This window comes from Camelus ferus, chromosome 7 (genome assembly GCF_009834535.1).
Source record: "Camelus ferus isolate YT-003-E chromosome 7, BCGSAC_Cfer_1.0, whole genome shotgun sequence".
NCBI lineage: Eukaryota > Metazoa > Chordata > Mammalia > Artiodactyla > Camelidae > Camelus > Camelus ferus.
The window spans coordinates 48,533,880-48,556,100 of record NC_045702.1 but is presented as its reverse complement, the minus strand read 5'-3'; the positions used below and the strand labels follow the sequence as shown (position 1 = coordinate 48,556,100).

The 22,221-nt window shown below is 36.0% G+C and overlaps 1 pseudogene; it reads right to left on the bottom strand.

The window, feature by feature from the left end:
- Nucleotides 1-20,976: 20,976 nt before the first annotated feature.
- On the bottom strand, nucleotides 20,977-21,524 carry LOC102519561 (annotated as a pseudogene).
- Nucleotides 21,525-22,221: the final 697 nt, after the last annotated feature.

Here is a 22,221-nt window from a genome sequence, read left to right as displayed (position 1 = left end):
GGCCCAAAACAAAAGTGTCCAGTTTAGGGAAATGCAGGGAGATCAATGTGGTGGACAGCAGGTTGACAGGGGATGAGACAGTGGGGGAAAGTAAGACAAAGAGGGCCTTGTTTGCCCTATGGAAGAATTTTTTCATATTGCAGGCCAGTGCTTTTCAAATGATAGAATCCCCTCAGAGCCTGCTGGGAAATAAAAGCTTCCTAGCTTATATCTGTTTAGTCTTCCACTTAAAATTTCCTTCATGAAAAACAAGTTTCAAAATCCCTGTTACAGGCAATGAGCCTGTGAAAGGTGTCTTTCATTTTTGTTTTGAGAATAATGAGGACAGAGTTACATTTTAAGAAGTCAATGACAAGGTCTTCACTGGAAGTGAAAGGAGCCTAAGGTCAGATCTTAAGAATAATTAGATTGCCAAGGTGAAAGATCTGGGGAGCCTATTCCAAGATGGCAGCAGGTGGGATGGAAGGCAGGCCACTGGAACAGAAAGTGATGTCTACAACTACTTGGATTGGATTCAAGATTAAGAAGAAGCAAGTCAGGATCAGTCCCAGATTTTAGCTTGTGTTTTATATGTGTATAAACTATTCTTCTTCAGAATAAGGAATAAAAGAGGATGATCAGGCTTGGGTGCAAAAATATGAGTTGAATTTGAAGTACTGTGGTCTACATAAATAAGTATATATATTCAAGGGCTAGGCATAAAAGTATGGGGCAAGTAAGAAAAATTGAGACTGAAGATACAGATTTGAGACCTAGTGGCATAGGAGTATTTGGTAAGTACATGAAAGGGGCAAAAATAAATTTTTTTTAATTTAAAGGATAGGCAGAGGAAGAAAAATATGTGAAACAAACTAAGAAGGGAAGGAGAAACTAGAAGACTGTAGTGTCACACAAAGTAACAGAAGTTTCAAGGAGAGGGTCAACAAGTAAGATCAAGAACAAGTAAGAAAGAGAATGAGGAGAACCTACTGAATTTTTCCATGTGAATCTCCTTGGATACCTCAGCCAAAGCAGATCCACTGGTGGCATGGTAAAAGTGGAAGTAGTAGTAGAGTTGAGAAAGGAATTCACTGAATAGAAACTAAGTACTGGGGTTTCATACAGGGGTTACTTCATGAGTGAAAATACTGACTTCCTGTGCAGAGTTTGTTAGAGGTGTCAAGAAAGCCAACATAGCTGTAGGGAAATATGAGTAAGTATAAAATTTCTACTTACTTATGAGACCAGTACTTTCTTATAGGAAAGAGGTAGTGGTTGTAAGGATTGCAAGATATTTAAAACAGATAAAAAAGCAGTTTTGGAATAAAAACATAAATTGATAGACTTCAAGTGTGATAACTGGTTTATAACTTTGTCTATTCATTCTTGATTTATTTCATTATGTTGCCATGACTGTAAAAAATTAGATCAAACTCATGAGATATCCCAAAGTGAAAATGCCACATAATGGCCATAACTAGGAATGTTGGTAGCAGGAACTAGCATATCTCTGTGTTCTTCTGCCTTAAAATTGGAGGAAACACCAACGCATTCTGAAGGCAATAAAGCAGGACAAAGACCATGTAAACAGCTCTTTCCCAACTTAGAAATAGTTGAAGAACATCATGGTCATTCTAGCATTAAGAATGTAAAATTTTTTTTGTAAAGTTCAAGGGCTAAAGTATTTAGTAAAATTGGTGAGGAAAGCAATGACTTACTTTCTAGAACTATGTTCAGAGAACAAGTGACTTACTTTTCAAGGACTCTTTTTTTTTTTTCTAAGAAGAAAAATGCTTACACATAAAACATGTAGGTTTTTTAATGAAGAATCTAATTTAAGGGAAAGTTGATTATCTTTATTTATGAAACAACATATTTTTAAATATATAGCTTTAAAAAAGTTGAATTCTTCTAACTGTTTTATTTAACAGGCAGCATTGTATCCTACCCCAAATCCACAGTCCTATTACTAGTTTGTTGAGAGTTAACTGATAAGGGCAGAGAAGGTTTATAAGTTCTTTGAGAAAAGATGGCTGTACCTTTAGGGCTACACAGATGTTCAGTAAATTCTTACTGAACTAAGTTAAGTCATATACAAGATAATATTGGTCAAAAGTTCACTTATTCCCATCATGATGTCATCCTGTTTTTAAAAAGTACTCCTCAGCACTTAAAAAAGATTAAAGAACTCAGTAATTATTAATCTTGAAAACAGACTTTTTTGGATCTCCTGGATTGGCTGACAAAGTCATCATTATTTGTACAAAGAGGAATACTTTATTCCAGATAACAAATCAATACCAAGAGAGCCAAGGAGATAGCATTAAAGGGGATAAATGCGTGTGTGTAAGGGACTAGAGATACTTGTGCCTAAAAGGAGACAGGCAGCAGCTACACTACTCCAGGATGTTATGTTACATGAGTATCTGGTCCCAGATCTCCTGATCTTTCAGGATATCTCAGAAATATGTACTTTGAGCCTAAATCTCATTATTAAAAATTTTAAACTGAATTGCTTTTTAAAACATCATGTGACTGACACCCTCTGCTCTAGGTAGATACTTGGCAATTAAGATCTATAGACATCAAATCCATTAAAAGGGGTGAACAATTACAGTGAACAGATTATGAGTTCAGCCTGTGCCATCTGAATTACAAAAAAACTTTCTTACTAATGAGAGTATAAAATACACTCCGTACAGCTGTAGGAATTATTTTCAATTTCTCTTTTCTCCTTTCAGCTGCAGTAGTCTGTAATGCCACCACATTGAACATCGAAATGATTAAGAAGAAAAAATACTTAGAGATTGTTGCATAATTCATCATAGCAGCTGAGACTGAAAGACAGGTTGCCTTGAAGCACAAATACATTACAAACTACAACACATAATCAAAATTTAGTTAAATATACTTAAGTGAAAAGATTAAAATATAATTCCTTTCATTATTAAAAATACCAGAAAAATAGTTCACTCCTGCTGACATAAATGAGAAAATCACTATGTTCTAGATATATTTAATGGAATAACATTGTTTGATTGGGGAGGACATGCTTGTGCAATTCACCCATGACATATTCATTCCACATGGCTGGATCATTGGTATTATTACTGTTCCACCACATGGAAACACATCAGGGCCAATTCCTTGGCCAAAGCACCCTGCAGTAGAAACACCACCTGTGGTGCCAACTTTTGTCACACATCAGTGGAGTTATTTAGAATAATTTGCTTTATCTGTGGATCTTTCTCTAACAAAGACTGTCAGTTCTGTACCATGTAAGACTTTCAAGACTAGATTTTAATAGCTATGTGTTTAGGTGGGAAGGACGGGTAGTATTTCTCAGAACAGCACACAAAAAAGTGCCCCATAGGCAGATGGAGCTGGATTTGAATCCTAAATCTACCACTCATTAGCTATGTAACCTTGGACTAATCACCAGGGCTCTACTGAACAGCTTCGTTGTGCCAGGCAGTATGCTAAGGTCTGGGCATAAAATAGTGAAAAACATACAGCTCATGCCCAGAGGAGCTTAAAGTTTAATAGGAGAATCAGAAAAAAATAGGCAAGTACAACACAGAATCTTAAGGACTAAAGCAAATTGTAAGCAGAATATATTTGGGGAGCTCAGAGAAGTAACATGTATCCCAGTCTTAAGCTGTAAGGTTTCTTGGAGGAAACCATATTTGAGCTGATATCTGGAGGAAGCACAGGAGATATGTAAGTGAAAAGTGAGGCAAACAATATTTTAGAAGGAGGAAAAAACATATGGAAAGCCAAAAATTGAAAGAGAGCCTAGAACTTCTGAAGACCTGTCCACAGTTTGTATGGCTGTACAAGTGTATACAATGCAACATCAGCTGGAGAATCCTCTATGCCATACCCAAAAACAGTTTGAAGGAAGAGTCAAAAATGTAAAAAAGGTTGAAGGAAGAGTAAAAATATAATCTTATTACTATTCATTTCTTCCTCCTCTTTGCAAACGGTTATTTCAATCTACTATGTTTAAGAAACTATAGGTCACCCTAGCATTGACCTGTTCCTGCCTACCACCATTCCAGGGACATATAATAGTCAGGCAGAATGAGAAAGAGAAAATATATAGAATGCTTCAGTGTGGAGGCTGCTAAGGCTGCTCTTTTTATGCTTCAAGAAAAAGTAGTCTTTAAATGTGGCAAAAGAGACCACCCTGGTAAAGGGGTTGTGGGGAGGAGGAAGAATGCAGGTGTAGCAGTACCTGGAGGAATAAGCTCCATCCAGGTGAGATGATAATCCAGATCCTGTTATTCCATCTTGGCCAGAGTGGAAATTAAATCTTTATCTTTAAAAGTGGATTTGAAATTTCAAAAACAGCCCAAAAGAAAGGGGTTCCTTCAACAAACTTAAAATCTCTTCTGGATGGCCTCTAAGGAACTCCCTCCTTCTGTTACCGGCTTCTGATTTTGATAATATATACTTCCAGACTCTTTATTCTGAGATGCTATTGCTCAAGGCTAGAAGCCACTTGCGATGGAGTATTTTAGGAGGTTCACAAATGGAACACGATGTCAGCAAGATGGTGATACAGAGATTTCTCGTGCTTGTCCCCTCCCAGAAATATTGATTTGGACAACTATTCAAGAATAAAAATACCTCCACAAGAGCTAAGGATTCCAGGTGAGGGATTAAAGCAGCTGGACAAAGCACAGATATAAAATGAATTGAAGTAATTAGGAAAGACAGTTTCCATATTACTCCTGTCATCCCTCTCCTAAGCCCAAGCAGCCCAGTGCAAAGAGAGACACCACCCTCCTGTGAGGGAGAGAGAATGAAATGAGCAACTAACTCCACCACAGACCACAGCATTCACCTGCACCAGTGCCAGGTTGACTCCTACAGCTCCAGGACAGTTCCCCCAAACTCAGGCTTCTTGTTGACCCCAGTGTTAGGCCAGCTACAATGGACCTAGACTCCTAGACCAATGCCAAGCCAGCTCCCATAGCACCAGACTGGCTCCCAAGACTCATATCCCCAGCCCACCCCAGTGCCAGGGAAATTCCTGCAGCCCCAGATCCCAGCCCACCCAAGTGCCAGTCAGGCATCCATACTCCAAGTATACAGACTAGTCCCTGGGGCCTCATGCTATAGCTAATTCCCACAGCCCCAGGTCCATACCAGGGAATGTCTTGCAGTCACACACACTAGGCCCACTTCTAGTCAGTCCCTGCAACTAGTCAGCCTCTGCAGATCCAGGATTCAGGTCTGCCCATATGGACCCAGGACCTACGCCAGGAGCCATTAACCCAAGTTCCAGGTCTGCCCACCTGCTGACCCAGGCTCAGACTTGCTGCCCAAAGACTATAGCAGCAAGTCTGCCCACATAAAGCACAAGAGAACCCATCCAGAACTCTGAAAGAATTGACTCATAAAGGGACTTCCTTGCCAAAGCCAATCTGTAAAGACTGGAAGAGTGTCTATACTTCCTCAATACCCAGACAGCAATGCAAGGCCACAAGATTATGAATAAACAAGGAAATATTGCATCATCAAAGGATATAAATAAGCTTCAATGACTGCTCTTAAGTAAATGGAGATCTATGAATTATCTGACAAAAAATTCAGAATAATCCTCTTAAAGAATTTCAGTGAACTGCAAGAAAACACAGACAACTAAATGAATTAGAAATATACTACATTAATGAAATGAGAGTGCAAGAACAAAATAGAAACCATTCAAAAAAAGAACTAAAATATTAGAGTTGAGGAGTAAGTGCCCTAAGGCATTCAATAGAAAACTTATACAACAGACTCAACCAAGCAGAAAAAAGAATTAGTAACTAGAAGATAAGTCATTTGAAATCATCCAGTTAGAAGAGAAAAAAGAAAAAGAATGAGAAAGAGTGAATTATAGGATACCATTAAAAAAAAAGATGGTTTCCCTGATGAATGTTGTCAAATATTTAAAGAATAATTAATGTCAAACATCTTAAACTCTTCAAAAATACCGAAGAGGAGGAAACACTTCCAAATTCATTTTGTGAGTCCAGCATTCCCTGATATAAAAGCCAGATAAGGAAAACTACAGGAAAAGAAAACTGCAGGCCAATATACCCAAGGAATATAAATGCAAAAATTCTCAACTGTTAAAACTCTTAAGTGAATTCATTCAGTAAAGTTACCAGATACAAAGTCAACATATAAAAGTTACTGTGTATCTGTACATTAACAATGAACTATCTGAAAAAGAAATAAAGAAAACAATCCCATTTACAATAGCATCAAAAATAACAAAGTATTTAGGAATAAAATTAACCAAAGAGGTGAAAGATCCATACATTGAAAACTATAATACATTGATGAAAGAAGTTGAAGATACAAATAAATGGGGAAAAATCCCATGTTTATGGATTGGAAGAAATAATATTGTTAAAATATTTATACTACCCAAAGCCATCTATTGATTCAATGTGATCCCTATCAAAGCTCTGAAGGCAGTTTTTACAAAAATAGAAAAAAAAAATCCTAATGTTTATATGGAATCACAAAAGCCCTGCATAGCCAAAACAATCCTGAGAAAGAATAACAAAGCTAGAGGTGTCATACTTCCTGATTCCAAACTATACTACAAAGCTATAGTAATAAAACAGTATGGTACTAGAAACTATATTCAATGGCTTGTAGTAACTTTTAATGAAAAAGAATACATACATATATTCATATATATATATGAATCACTATGCTGTACACAAGGAACTAATGCAACATTGTAAATCAACTATGTTTCAATAAAAAAGGGAAGAAAAAACAGTATGGTACTAGAAACAGACACACAGGCCAATGTAACAGAACTGAGAGCCCAGAAATAAACTCATGCATATATAGTCAACTAATCATTTATAAAGTTTCCAAAAATGCTCAATGGGAAAAAGATGATCTCTTCAAAAGATGGTGCTAGGAAAACTGGATATTCACATGCAAAAGAATAGAACTAGACACCTATCTTACACCACTCACAAAAATAACCTCAAAATGGATTAAGCACTTAAATATAATGCCTAAAACCTTAAAAATCCTATGAAAAAAACATAGAAAAAAGCTGCTAGACTTTGAACTTGACAATAATTTTTTTGATATGACACCAAAAGTGAAAGCAACAAAAGTGAAAGTGAGTCAGAGTATGTCAAAATAAAATCCTTCTGCACAACGAAAGAAACAGTCAACAAAATGAAAAGGGTGAGAATGCATGGCAGCCTACAGACTGGGAGAAAGTATTTGCAAGTCATATATCTTATAAGGGGTTCATATCCAAAATAGATAATAAACTCATACAACTCAATAACCAAAAATCCTAAATAATTTTGTTTTAAAAGTGGTCAAAGGACCTAAACAGATATTCCTCCAAAGAAGACACATAAGTGACCAACGAGTACATAAAAAGTTCTCTGACATCACTAATAATCAAGAGAATGCAAATCAATACCATAATGAGATATCTCCTCACATCTATTAGAATGGCTATTATGAAAATGACAAGAGTATAAGTCTTGATTTTGTGAAGAGTACCCTTGTGCACTGTTGGTGAAAAGGTAAATTGGCACAGCCACTATGGAAAGTACAGAGTTTCATAAAAAAATTTAAAATAGAACTACCATATGATTTAGCCATCCTACATATATATAGGGTATATATAAGGTATATATATATACCTTAAAGAAATGAAAAAAAAACCCACCTTTAATTAAGGAATTATCTTGTATCTTTTTCTAAAATCTTGTCTGGAAAATTGGATTTACTTCATATAAAATGATAGAAGTACAACACTGGTATTTTAAATAATGCAGGTTGAGTCAATCAAATCTAGTTTAAATGAGTTAAACCTCACGTACAGTTATTTTCTGATAGCAAGATGGCCCCGACAGCTTTGGGCTTTATTTCTTCTACCTTAGCAAGACTAGTATGAGAAAGAGTTCTTCATTCCTAACAGCATCTAAAGGATTTTGATTTACCAGGCCTGGAGAGCCCACCTCTAGAGCCTAGAATAAAGCAGGCAAGGGTGGCTCCCCAAAAGAGGAAGTCAAGATGCTGTTATGCCAGAAGAAAGGGACATGGATACCAGACAAAAAATGCCATGCCCATATTCTAAATTCCTGTGGAATGTCAGGAGTCAGAATACTTAAATTATATTTGAATTGTTCACAAGAAACTTACTAAGTTTTTGTTTTAAATACTATTAAAAGTCCTTTTTTAACCTAGAAAATAGTTGGCTGATTTTAGTTCATAAAAATTTACCAGTAACATGAACTGAGAAACAGGAAGTTAAGCCTTTCACACTTTTGTGTGATACCTCATTGTGGTTACTTAATTTACTGATACTGCTCCATTATTCAAATATTAACAATGATTTACTGATACTGCTCCATTATTCAAGTGTTAACAATGACTCAAAAATCAGACATTCTCATTTAAGACACAAGCATATGAAAAGGTAGATTTGCTAAGTATGAATGTTTATGAGCATAAGCAATAAACTACTGACTAGACAGTAAATTTGAACCCCCTAAATTACTTGATGAACATAAATTTTGTATTTCTCAAAAGATGAATAATCCATTGGTTAAATAAGCAATTCCAGTTCTGTACGATTTTGACTTTATCTAGCACAGCAAAAAGATCAGTAAACACAAAGTCAGAATATTTTGATTTCAATACAAACTTTACTATATTAAAGCCATGCAATCCCAGTAACTTCTCTCAAAAAGCTGCACAATCATCAAAAGAATATTATGTGAAACTTAGTCCTAAAACTCCTAAAACTTACAGAACTCAATATATTTACAAGACAAAGCATTTTCTCCATATAATATATTTATAATTCTGTTCCTCACATGGTAATTCTTACCTAGCTAGTATTCTTTTACTATTTTTCAGTTATTTTGTCCTGATGAATTTATTTCTTTTTATGACTAATTAGTTCTTTACAACTGTTTTATTATGTATCCTACACATGGCCAAACTAGAGAATGCCCTGTATATTGTGCTGTGGTTTGACTTTATTGACAAAGCAAAGAGAATGGCAGTAATAGGCATCATGAAGGAAGCTATTACTTTTGTAATTATTTAGAAAATAACTATCGATGAGGTTTAACTTATTTAAACTAGATTTGATTGAATCAACCAATATTATTTTAATTGCCAGTGGTTGTACTTTTATCATTTTGTATGAAATAAACTCAATTTTCCAGACAAGATTTTAAAAAAAGATGCAAGATAATTCCTTAATTAAGTGTGAAAAGTAAGTTCTCGGGAATTAAAAGGTCTCACATACACATGCATATTTAACTAAAAATAATGACAGTGCCAACACATCTTGACATCCAACCATATATTGATTCCAAAAATCAGAATAATTATACCTGCAGGTAGGTAGATAAGAGTTTTTGCATAAATGCAGATCGTTTTTTGAGTCTTCTTGGCTTTGTGCCATGACATGTCAGGTACAAATAAATAAGCCAAGCAACATATTGTTTTCTCACTCAGAGTTTGGAATATGTGCTGCTACCTACAGGACAATGTGTCAATATTTTTAGTTTCACTTTTTTTTAAGAATATATTGCTTTACAAGAATAAACAAATGGGACCTAATGAAACTTACAAGCTTCTGCACAGCAAAGAAAACCATAAGTAAAACAAAAAGACAACCTACAGAATGGGAGAAAATTTTTGCAAATGAAACCGACAAAGGCTTGATCTCCAGAATATATAAGCAGCTCATACGACTTAATAAGAAAAAAACAAACAACCCAATCCAAAAATGGGCAAAAGACCTAAACAAGCAATTCTCCAAGGAAGAAATACAATGATCAATAGGCACATGAAAAAAATTTCAATATCACTAATTATCAGAGAAATGCAAATCAAAACTACAATGAGGTATCACCTCACACCAGTCAGAATGGCCATCATTCAAAAGTCCACAAATGACAAATGCTAAATGCTGGAGAGGCTGTGGAGAAAGGGGAACCCTCCTTCACTGCTGGTGGGAATGCAGTTTGGTGCAGCCACTGTGGAAAACAGTATGGAGATTCCTCAAAAGACTAGGAATAGACTTACCATATGACCCAGGAATCCCACTCCTGGGCATATATCCAGAAAGAACCCTACTTCAAGATGACACCTGCACCCCAATGTTCATAGCAGCACTATTTACAATAGCCAAGACATGGAAACAGCCTAAATGTCCATCAACAGATGACTGGATAAAGAAGAGGTGGTATATTTATACAATGGAATACTACTCAGCCATAAAAACTGACAACATAACACCATTTGCAGCAACATGGATGCTCCTGGAGAATGTCATTCTAAGTGAAGTAAGCCAGAAAGAGAAAGAAAAATACCATATGAGATCGCTTATATGTGGAATCTGAAAACAAACAAACAAACAAACAAAGCATAAAACAAAACAGAAATAGACTCACAGACATAGAATATAAACTTGTGCTTGCCAAGGGGGCGGAGGGTGGGAAGAGATAGACTGGGATTTCAAAATTGTAGAATAGATAAGCAATATTATACTGTATAGCACAGGGAAATATATACAAGATCTTATGGTAGCTCACAGAGAAAAAAATGTGACAATGAATATACACATGTTCATGTATAACTGAAAAATTGTGCTCTACACTGGAATTTGACACAACATTGTAAAATGATTATAAATCAATAAAAAATGTTTAAAAACAGAATATATTGCTTTATTATTATGCTTTCTTTTCTTAGAGTTCATTTTCTTGCTCTCAGACAAGATTTATTATCTGTTTATGTATTATATGTGTTCATATATTTCATCTGTTATTTATTTTATCTCTATTTATTATCTCTGATATTAAATATCCAATTGGAAATAAGCATTCCCAACAGAGAAACAATTCATTACATCATTTCCATCATGAAAAAATATCATTTTAATTTGTACTTTGAATAATTTTATAGAGATGGAGTCCCCAGAGCTTCAGGTCTATTTTGACATCTGCTTAATTCATCTCTTAATAACCAAGTTATGATGAAACAGTTGTGCTGACAAAAGAAATGATCAGTGTTTTATTATTCTTGCTTGCATTGCCTTCTGTTTCCACATTCTAGACTTTCATAGAAATCTACCAAAAGACACATAAACAAGTATTTGGAGGACAGGATCATAAAGTGGACATTTATTTAGCTGAATCTTCAAAATGTCAAAGATTTGGATAAAATAAAAAAGTTTGGTCTATGATCTCAGTCTTTCTTAAGCTAAGTTTGGGCAATACTTACCTTAGATACAGTTGATGAATGGAATACTATTATTAACATTCCATTGAATAGAATTATTATACATTTTATGTGAGAGTTTCAATAAAAATTGGATTTCTAAATAACTAACATTTATGGGGTCCTAGTTTGTACCAAGTATTCTATATACTTCAATTATAAAGTCTCATTTAAACTTCAAAATAAACCAATGTAGTCATTATTATATCCATTTTACAAAATGATCAATAAAACAATCCAAGAAGTCCAGAAGCTTGCCTCAGGCACTAAGCTGGTAAGTATAGGGACTTAAACCTAGGATTCTAACTTTAAAACTAGCATTCATCTTGCTATGCTATATTTAATACAATAAATAACAGCAATCATAGATATTAGATATTAGCATCCATTATATGCATGCACTTTTCCTATTTTTCATGATCCAATGAGATTTTCTGTTTTCAGATACGTACATTGAAGATCAAAATCTCAGGCAGTTGCCCATAGTCACCCAGCAGGTAAGCAGTGAAGTTGGGATTCAAATTCAAGCCAGGTCACCTGACTTCAACATTTAAATTCTCCCTATGATAGCATGCTGACTTCCAATTGTAACTAAAACTTGCAAAAATTACAGCTCAATCTATATGATGATAATTTAGGAGCCAACACTTCAAGGTCACCATTAACAATTTCTTTTCCATTGTTTCATATATATATATATGAAGTGCTGGTTGAAGAGGATTTTTTGCTTAGAGAGTCAATAAATATTATTGGTTAATTTCAAATTTTCATTATATCATTTTGGATTAGTTTTGCTTATTCTGGAACTTCACATAATGAAATCATATATGTGTAATTTTTTGTCCATATTCTTTCATTCACCATAATGCTTTTGAGACTTAACTATGTAAATTGCAAGTATCACTAGTTTATTCATTTTTATTGCTAAGTAATATTCTACTGTATGTACATATCATAAATGGTTTACCCATTCACCAACTGATGAACATTTGGTTTGTTTTCAGAGTTTGAATATTATAAATAAAGCTGGTACAAACATTATATACAAGTACATTTTCATTTCTCTTGGTAAACACCTGGGAATGGAATTGAAGCATTGTATAAGTGTATGCTAATTGTACATGAAACTGTTGAACTGTTTTTCAAATAGGTTGTACCTTTTTATACTATATCAGTAGTATATGCGAGTTGCAGCTGCACCATATCCTAGTCACATTTGGGATGTCAGTCTTTTTAGATTTTAGTCATTTCAGCGAGTATGTAGAGATCTATCATTGTGGTTCTATTTTGCATTTTGGAAACAGTTTGTTTTGAAGAGGAATAGATTAGCAACTGAGAATCCTATTTAAAAGGGTTGACAGTAGAGTCACACATGGATCTGAATCCCAAATCTGGTACTTACTATGGGTATACCTTGGAAATATTGAGGATTTGGTTCTAGGCCACCACAGTAAAGCGAGTATCACAATAAAACAAATCACACAAATTTTTTGGTTTCCAAAAAATTATAAAACTTATGTTTACACTATACCATAGTCTATTAGGTGTGCAGTAGCATTATGGCTAAAAAAAAAAAAAAAAAACCAATGTACATACCTTAATTAAAAATACTTCATTGCTAAAAGATTTAACCATTATCTGAGAAAGCTGTAACATTTTTACAATAGTAACATCAAAGGTCACTGATCACAGGTCACCATAAAACTATAATAATAACAAAAAGTTTTAACTATTGAGAGAATGACTAAAATGTGACATAGAGACACAAAGTAAGTAAATGCTATTGAAAAAAGGCTCCATAGGCTTGCTTGATACAGGGTGGCCACAAACCTTCAATTTGTAAAATATCCAGTATTTGCAAAGTGCAATACAACAAGGTATGACTATATGTGTGACTCTGAAAAGTTGCCTTAGCTTCTCTAATGCCTCAATTTTCTCCTCTGCCAAGTCACAATAAAAAGAGTACCCTGCTTAGATTTTGTTTTAAACTTTAAAAAGAACATAAACATAAAGCACCAAACATAGTGCCTGGATCACAGTGAATGTTCAATAAAGGTTAATTATTATTATTCCTGTTTCACAGAATGTAGAGGGTTATAAATTTTTAAACTTATATTAAGTTTACTTCTAATGACCAGAACGATAGTGCTGTGCTTTTATAGGATCTATCTTACCCAACGTATGAAAGCGCTTTAGAGTGACTTCTTTATAGATAAGTCAAATTTCTTCAAAGTATACCAATAATAGAAACTCTATTATACCCGTAGTATAAAAATATATTACTCTGGAATGTATCTTTGCATCTAGTTCTTTTTTTAAAAAATGTTTTGTCTTGTTTTCAGGTTGGGACTTGATCCCAACAAAGTATGCAGATACATTATTTTACATAACCTAAATCTTAGAAAGTAGTAGTATTTAAAGCAACCTACAATAACTCATAAGCATTCTGCCTGCACTATACCTTCCTCATTCACAAGCAATCTCTGTAGTTTCAATAACTCCCAAAAATGCCAACATCCATTTTATCCTGACATCAAGTGGACCAACATGTTCTCTCTCCCTTCGCTGGGTGAAATTTCTACCCAGCTGCTCCCACCCAGGGTGTAGGCAGCTTTCTAGAACTGCCTGTAACCACTCCTCTGTGGCCTAGTGACACTACAATCAGCTTCCCTTTCACATGTCCCAATGCCAGATCTCTCCTCAGGTCTGATAGCACTGCCAAATCATCTAACTTTTGTTTGTGTGTGGTCTGAGACGGTTGGCATAGAAAGAAGTAGTGAATTCTGTGATTTCCTGTTGGGTTTTCTTTCACAATTAGGAAAGAGGGTTAAGAGTAGCCAAGGGACATTTATTTTTTCAGAAAAGTGTCCTGAGAAAGACAAAGAGATGCCTTAAAGCTCTGAAAAGTTAAGAGTTTGAACTAATTGCTATTCAGTCATTGACTTACTTGGTTACCTTAATATGTTTACCTCCTGAATACTGTTTTTTATGAGCTATTACAGATTTTTAAATAGCTATTATTTTTGTTAACATCAGATATACAATTAATAAACTTGTATACTGATTTTGTTTCCCAGTCCTCCCATGTAAAATCTCATGTGAATGTCATAACCACTACAAGGTTGAAAGCATTAGGTAACATGGCATGCCACCACTACCACTACCAGTACCAAGAACAAACTTAGCTTTGAGGGCCAGACTGAAGTAACTGGGGAGAATTACAGTAAGAACAAAATAGAATCCCAATACTAGAAGACAGCTGGAATGGGCAGTTACTAATAAAGGGCTTCGGGCACAGCAAACAAGCAGAAGCCCATTTATAAGTACTGGGAATGGATACGTGGCAGGAACCAGTCAACAACCAGGATACGTAAGGGTAAGAAATGTACCGATTTAACTGGCCAGTGGCTCACTTTCATCCTGAAGTTTGGTAAGGAGGCCTGTCTTACCAATCATGGCTCTAGGCATGCCTTCAGACATGTACTTTTTGAGAAGAAATAAAAAACCTTTCATCATGTCACAGGGTACTCCATTTTTTAATGCCTCATTTCTCATATTTTTTCCCCAGGTCCATCAATACTCAATCCGTCTCTACAGCTGAATAAGAAGCAAACCGGGGTTCACTGCCTCCCATATCCTTTTGCTTAATATTAAATTAAGTCAATGCTCAGTATTCAAACTCCTTACCTAGAGTTGGACCTATGGAGGCATAGACTTCCCTCATACTTGGCTACTTTCTCTTGTCTTAGAACAGCTTTCTAGACTTCACCTTGTCTTCCTGCCTAAGCCTGTTATATTCCAGATCCTCCATGTCTAACAAGACCTTAATTCCCGACCCCTCCTGTTAAATTCAGTCCTGTAGCCACCCATGTACTACACATGCAATCACTCTTGGCTTCTCCTCTCCAACCACTCAGGAGACACAGCAGGATGGCTAAAGATCTATCATTGCCATGAATATTATTAAGAAATGGCCTCCATGAATAAGTAAAATGCAAATCCCTTCAAGACTGAGCAGATATGAGCTCTAGGAGATTCCCCAAGGGGAAAAGTTCTTAAGGTGCTTCCACAGACTACAATGTTGGCATCAGAATTTTCTCAGTTTGATCCACACAAGCTTGCATGCAGCCTGTAAAAAGAAAAAAGCTAACCTTCAATACTTTGAAAACTCAGGTCTCAGCTACCCTGGAACACAGAGGATGATTTTAAACTTCAATGCAGGAAACAAAATAAATCAGTTACACAATATCTTAATCGCTTTGGTTAACTTTCCATATTTCAGGATTTTTGTTCTAAGACAAATGAATTCTGTTCTAAAAGGGCTTACTCAGTTTCACAGCTCTCTTGCCTATTGGAGAGATATGAATTTAAGAAGTATACATTCAAATATCAAAAATGTAATTTAGTTTTATAAGTAATGTATGTTCTATCCACTCTAGAAGTCCCTTACTACAAAAGTCAGAATATATGTTTTTATCTTGTATTTAAGATTCTCTTCTGGTTTAAATTCTTTCCATTCTCCTTTTAAATAGTGTCTGGTTGCAGAATGAAGCTGACGTATCTACAGACGTGAGGGTGGAGCATGTAAGTTTCTAGGTGATATATCACGTCTCGCTTGGCTCTGAGTTGGTCTCTGTTGAGGCTGCTTCTGCAGTGGTGTAACCATGTAGTCACTGAGTATCCTTCTGAGTTGGATTGTCCTGCTTGCTCTTTAGAGTGCATCCTGTTACCATTGCCAACATCCATGGACTTTGCCCTAGCCTCTAGCTACAAAGATCCCACATTCTCCAGTCTATACAGCGACAGTAGTCCTCCTGCTGATCACTAGGAAATGTAGCACTTAAGGATGGTCTTGGGGGCCTAAGATTTTTTTTTGTTTTCTCCATACCACATCATTTCTCAGGCCCACCCTCTTTGATGCCTCCTCAACTACTGCTACGTAAATGCTCCTGGCATTTCACATGCATGGGACTTCTTCGTGAAACTTTCTATTATCCCAGGCTATGTCCAGGAAAACAGGGCCTCAGCTCCTGTGGTCCTCAGAATCCCCAAATTCACTTGGATGTTGATAACACCTTCTTTGGGAAAATCAGAACACCTAACCTTTGGTTCTTCTCTTTGTCTCACTTCCAAGCTCCATCTCTTAATGAACAGATGGGGTTTCCTCTTCCTATGTGCCAAGAAATTTCCTTGCATTACATCTTTTTTCTCCTATTCCATATTTCTATCATATAAATTGTCTGATCCTCTTCAAGCTGAATGTCTGCTTTAGGAGTTCTGAGAAAATCATATTCTCAAGCGAGCAAGGCATCCTCAATAATCAATTCTAAGCAGGTACATCCCTGATTATAATAGGGCTGTACTTTCCCTATGAAACATGCTACTAATTCAGTGGTTTGGAGAGCTGGACACTTAAGAAATAGGATGGCTGGAATCTAAAACACATTGATTTGATGTCTTAAAATTAGTATCTCTGTAATTCCTCCCATATTCCCATTTACCTTTCTGATACATAATCACTGCCACATAAGTACAATTGCAGGACATACTTGGCCCTCAAGGCAAGGATAAAGACTCAAACTGCAGCCTCCTCAGATGTCCATCTCAGTAAATGACTGGCAGAGTTATAATGGCTCAGATCAGAGCCACCATGTCATTTAAAGTATACGACCTGATATATTATAAGAGCACAGTTTAGTAATACCTTAACTGGACAACAATCAAAACAAATGAGTAACAAATAATACTTACGTATTAATAAAAAAGCATTTATAGAAGGGTTATTCTGTTACACACAGTAGACTAAAATTAAGATAGATCTCATACTTGAATAATAAGTATAGGAAGTAACAATCTTAAGTCTTTATAAAAAAAGAAAAATGCACTAATTAAGAAAGGATTACTACATAAATTACTGGGAAAACCTACAAGGAACAGAGTTCTACCTTTCTACTGTCAAAGAGCAATTAGATTTCAAAGGGGTCCCAAGGTTAGGCCTGAAATGTGTTATCTGATGAACCCTGTGAAAAAAGGAAAACCCAAGGTTAACATTTATTGAATGGCTGCCAAGCACCCTTGGTTAATCTATGTTATCTCATTTAGTTCTTACAACACCCCTATAAAGGGAGTAAAATTTCACTTTTAAAGATGAAGAGATGAAGGCCTCAATCACCAGCAGAGGTACAACTGGACTCATTTCTGGAAGATGACAAAGCACTCAAAGTGTGATTGAAGAAAGTTCATGGAATTGCTCCAAAATCTTCCCATGGGGAGTGAGGGAAACAAGTTCCAACACCTCCAAATGTACTGCCAATAAGAATTACACTTTCAACTCTAAACTTATTCCTTAAATTCAGCTTCCAGTTCTTGTTACTTGAGATTTAGCATTGGTTGACTCCTATTCAAGTCAACTGATACTTCAGTCAGTTCATTAGTGAATAGACAGGCTCACAATAATAAAACAGTCTCTTTAGAGAGAGTTTCTCAGCAGGACTTGAATGTGCACTGGGGAGGAGTACACCCCTTTCAGTAGAATAAAGTTACTCAAGATGACCCCTCTCCTCAGTTCTCAGACAATCTTTGAAAGAAACAGCAAGAACTGGCACACACACACACACACACACACACACACACACACACACACACACACACAAAAGTGACACTGCTCTCCTTTTGGTCCTTTCTTCTCATAGCTACATGCAATTGTACATCTCTGCCTCCTACTTCTCCAAAGTTTATTTTAAAAGCACTGTAGAAGTTTTAGTAGATTTCAGAATCTGTTTGATTTTTATGTTTTAAAGTGATTTAAAAGTTAGCACTAGGGAATGTTGCTCTGTGGCATGTTACTACTGAAGATCCAATAGGGAGCAAGGATAACATCTGCTTTTTACGTTTTGCTGTGTTTATTTTGTTGAACCTTACAATATCCCCTCAGAGGATGGTGAAGGTCAGGTTTTATTATTTCCATTTACAGGTTGGAGGTAGAGTAAAGCTCACTTAGGTGTTGAATGTCATACCAGAAGCAAGTAAAACATACAGGAATATATAACTTATCTCTATCCAGGGTAAAATACACTAAACCAGCATTTTTCAAAGAAGTATCCATGGGTTACAAGAGATACTTTTGTAAAAAGCAGTTTCTTAGTAAATATATTCGAGTAATCTCCCATACTAAATGTGCCTCCTGAGATAAACAGTGCCCATATTACAAATTCTGTGAAGTCCTGCAACTAAAAACAATAACAAAAACTTTGCTTATTTAACTCAGCATCTTTTCCTATAGTATCTTTTGTTTGTTTGTTGAGAATTTGTTTATACTAATAAAACATATTTTGGGAAATACTCCGTTAAACTGTACCACCTCTCTTTTAGCTTATGGTGTAGTATAAGAGCAAAAAATAACTTATCTCAGTGAAGGGCACATCTAAGTTATCACCAAGAAGGAAGACAGAGAGAAAGAGAAGGTGAGGGATGGAGACAGGAAGAGAGAGAGGCAGAGAGACATACAGAGAGAGTCTCTCACTTGACTTTGCTATTTCTCTCAGTGGTTATTTTCAACTATATCACTTCTCCCCAGCCCAGTCTCTCTGTTCCACTTGGTTTGATATACTCTGCTGTCTCCCATGTTCATTAATTGTTCTATTCCTTCATTTAGCAAACAAAAAGAGCACCTATAAAACTACTAGGCACTGTGTCAGTCATAGAGAAACAGAAATTAAAGCATGGTTCTTGTCCTGGAGGAGCTATCCAGGAAAAGGGGAGGTATGCAAGTACTAAACAATATAACCCAAAAGGTAAGCCCAGAGGTGGACTATGTACCAGAGGGAGGAGAGGGAAGTCTTATTGCAGGAGGTAGGACATGGTTTCCTCTTGTTCCTTCAGTGGAAAGATTTTAAATATTTTAGAAAATAGTATTTATTGATATGGATGATAAATGGATGTTAGCAAGGCAAATTGTGAAGAATAAGAGAGCCTAAAGAGAATAATATCTAGCAGTGCATGTAGGTGAAGAGTGCAAGGTTCATTTGGAACATTGTGTGATCAGATTTTAGGACACGTATATGGGGACTACTGGCTGAAGAAGCATGGAGATTATCTGTCTATCCATCCATTCACAAATATACATGTATATATACACACACACACATATCACTGTAACACAGTAAGGAGTTTAAGCTCTATCCTAGACAGAATATAGTTATTGATTATATATCATTTTTAGCCATTTCAAGCCCCTTTAAATCCCTAAAGGTGGATTCAAATCCCTTTAAATCCCTAAAGGTGGATTGTTCCACCTTTTATAACTGCTTATTCTTAAACCATGGCTATCTTTTCTCTTTCTGTGGACATATTCAAGGTCTATCCATATACATCCAGGCCAAAATATGTAATCCCATTATATCATAACTTTCCTGACTGCCTCAACACAGACTTCCTCCTGTGAACTTCTCTGATATCCACTAACTCTATGATTCATGTAATGCCTTATATGTTACTCTTTTGTATGTATGTTTCCTTTTCATACAAATGTATACTCAAATACCTGGAAAGCAAGGAACCATACTGCATATCCTCAGAACACTGTGGTGGTTCCCAGTGATCCCTTCCTCCTGCTATTCATTCCCTTGTATAGTTCTCTTCCCCTGAGCCTACGCTGGACCTAGTGACTTGCTTCTTACAAAGAGAATAAGGCAAAAGAGACAGGACGTTGCTTCTAAGAACAAGTTACAAGAAGACTCTGGCTTTTGTCTTTCTCTCCCTCTCTTGCTCTCTTCCTTGCTCATTTTGAGAGACGCCACCTGCCATGTTGTGGGCTGCCTTTTGGAGAGGCCTACATGGCAAGCACATGATCTCTCCAGCCAACAACCACATGAGCCATGAGCAAACTAAGATGCACCTGAACCCCTGAAATGAAAATAATAAATATCTATTGTTTTAAGCTACTACATTTTGGGGAAATTTATTATACAGTTATAGATAACTAACAAAAACACCTAAAGTAACAGGCTACGAAATAAGTATAAAATAGTTCTGAAGACAGATAGACAAATGGAAAAATATACGTAAAATAATTGATTTAATATTTATTGAATGAAGAAATCCAAGGATGGATATTCATAAACGTTCCTTCGGGTTTACTTTAGACTACAATAAAACTGAAAGCTGATTTCTTTATTATACAGATCCCTATACTCTTATTCCCTTGTTTATTTCAATTGGAGAAATGTGTCATCACTGTGAACTTCTATATAAACATTTTCTGAATTTTTATGCAAAATGCAGAATTGAGAAACACAGAAGATACACCCAACAACAGACAGGATTGCTTACCCACATTTCACACCACTTTCGCTCTTCTCCTGCACAGTCATGGCTGTTTCCATAGAATAATGAGGACATCTACCAGGAAGGCATTTATGGACTCAGTGTGTCTGGGACCTACGGGACAAGAGGGAATAGCAGGGCATCCATTTAAGGAAACAGGATGCCCCATCTTTTCCACGGAATGTTCTGTTGATTGAAAGATTTCTCACATGCTCCCCTAAACTATTAAGTTCTTGAGTCACAAGGGCATTCCACCTAACTTCCTTTCCTGGGACTCCTTTCTTATTCCAGTAAAAAAAGAAGAATGAGTCTCCTAAGTACTACCATCTATACTCTCATGTTTTTTTTTTTAATGTATCAGTTATTTAATTAGACTCTGTAAGAAATTTAGAACACCGATTTGTGAGGATAAACTATTTGTGAGAGAAAACACAGAGCAGAGGTAGCCCTGGAGCTCAGAAACAACTGTAATTTTTTAGCAGAATTCTCAAGTCCACAGTTTTCTGATCAACGTAGCACTGCTCTGTAACCTCGTATTTCTCTTTCTCTGTCAAAGGTCTTGTCTTCCTGCTGCTTGGGCTTATGAAGCTTCTTTTTCCTAAAGTAAGCGTCAGTGTGAGATGTTTGGGGATTTTCCTATCACCATCATCAAATTTGGTGAAGATGGTCGTAACAAATTTCTGGTGTATTTTATGCAGAGGAACTTGACTGAGGCTCAGAGATCCAGTCACAAGTAGCAAGCCACTGCTCAGCTGCTTTAGGAAAATCCCCCTCTTCCTGCTGTGAGGATGACCAGTGAGGCTAGCTCAGAATTTCCTAACATGCTGACTGAAGGGATTTTTGCCATGACCCAACAGCTTCCCAGGAATATCTTCAATAGGATAATATCTAGGCATTTTGTGAGGGTTAACCATTCAAGTACCACCATTCTTGTCACCACCAACTAGAAAGGGTGCCTACATGTATGGGTGTTAACTTAGGAAAAAGAGTGAGTATTTATATAATTTAAATAGCATGCCAAACTCTATCATGAAATTGTATGGCATATAATTTTGAAGAACTTCTAGTTCAACTTAAAAAAAAAAAACAGATACATGGAGAAGAAAGAAGGAAAAACAGTAACAGAACTCACTACCCCCCCCCAAAAGAGATTCCCACTGAAAATTCCTAATCATTACTATTATTCTCAATCTCATCATCAAACACTTATTTACTTCATTTCATAGTTTATACAATGTATTATGGATGACACAAAATAAGCCTGTGTGTTAAAGGGGAAGTTGGCATCCATTTTACTCTTATGATGATCATGTTAAACAAGATAGGTTAAGGTCAAACAACCAGTGAGTAGCAGAACTACCACTAGCATCCATGCTTCTAACACTTAAAATTATACTGAGTTGATAAGAACTGAGTAAGTTAATAGTTGAATGACTTGCCAGGGATGGAAATCCTTTTAATTTAATGCCACTTTTGTGAAGTAATTACACAGGGAGAATGAAAAGTAAAGCAAAATGAGACAAATTTGCTGAAGAGAGAATCAATTCCAAAAGAAAGATGAAAAGATTTTAGCAGGTATCTGTATATGGCTGGTCAAAACAAATTCACTTTTCCAGTATCTCTCACTTCTAT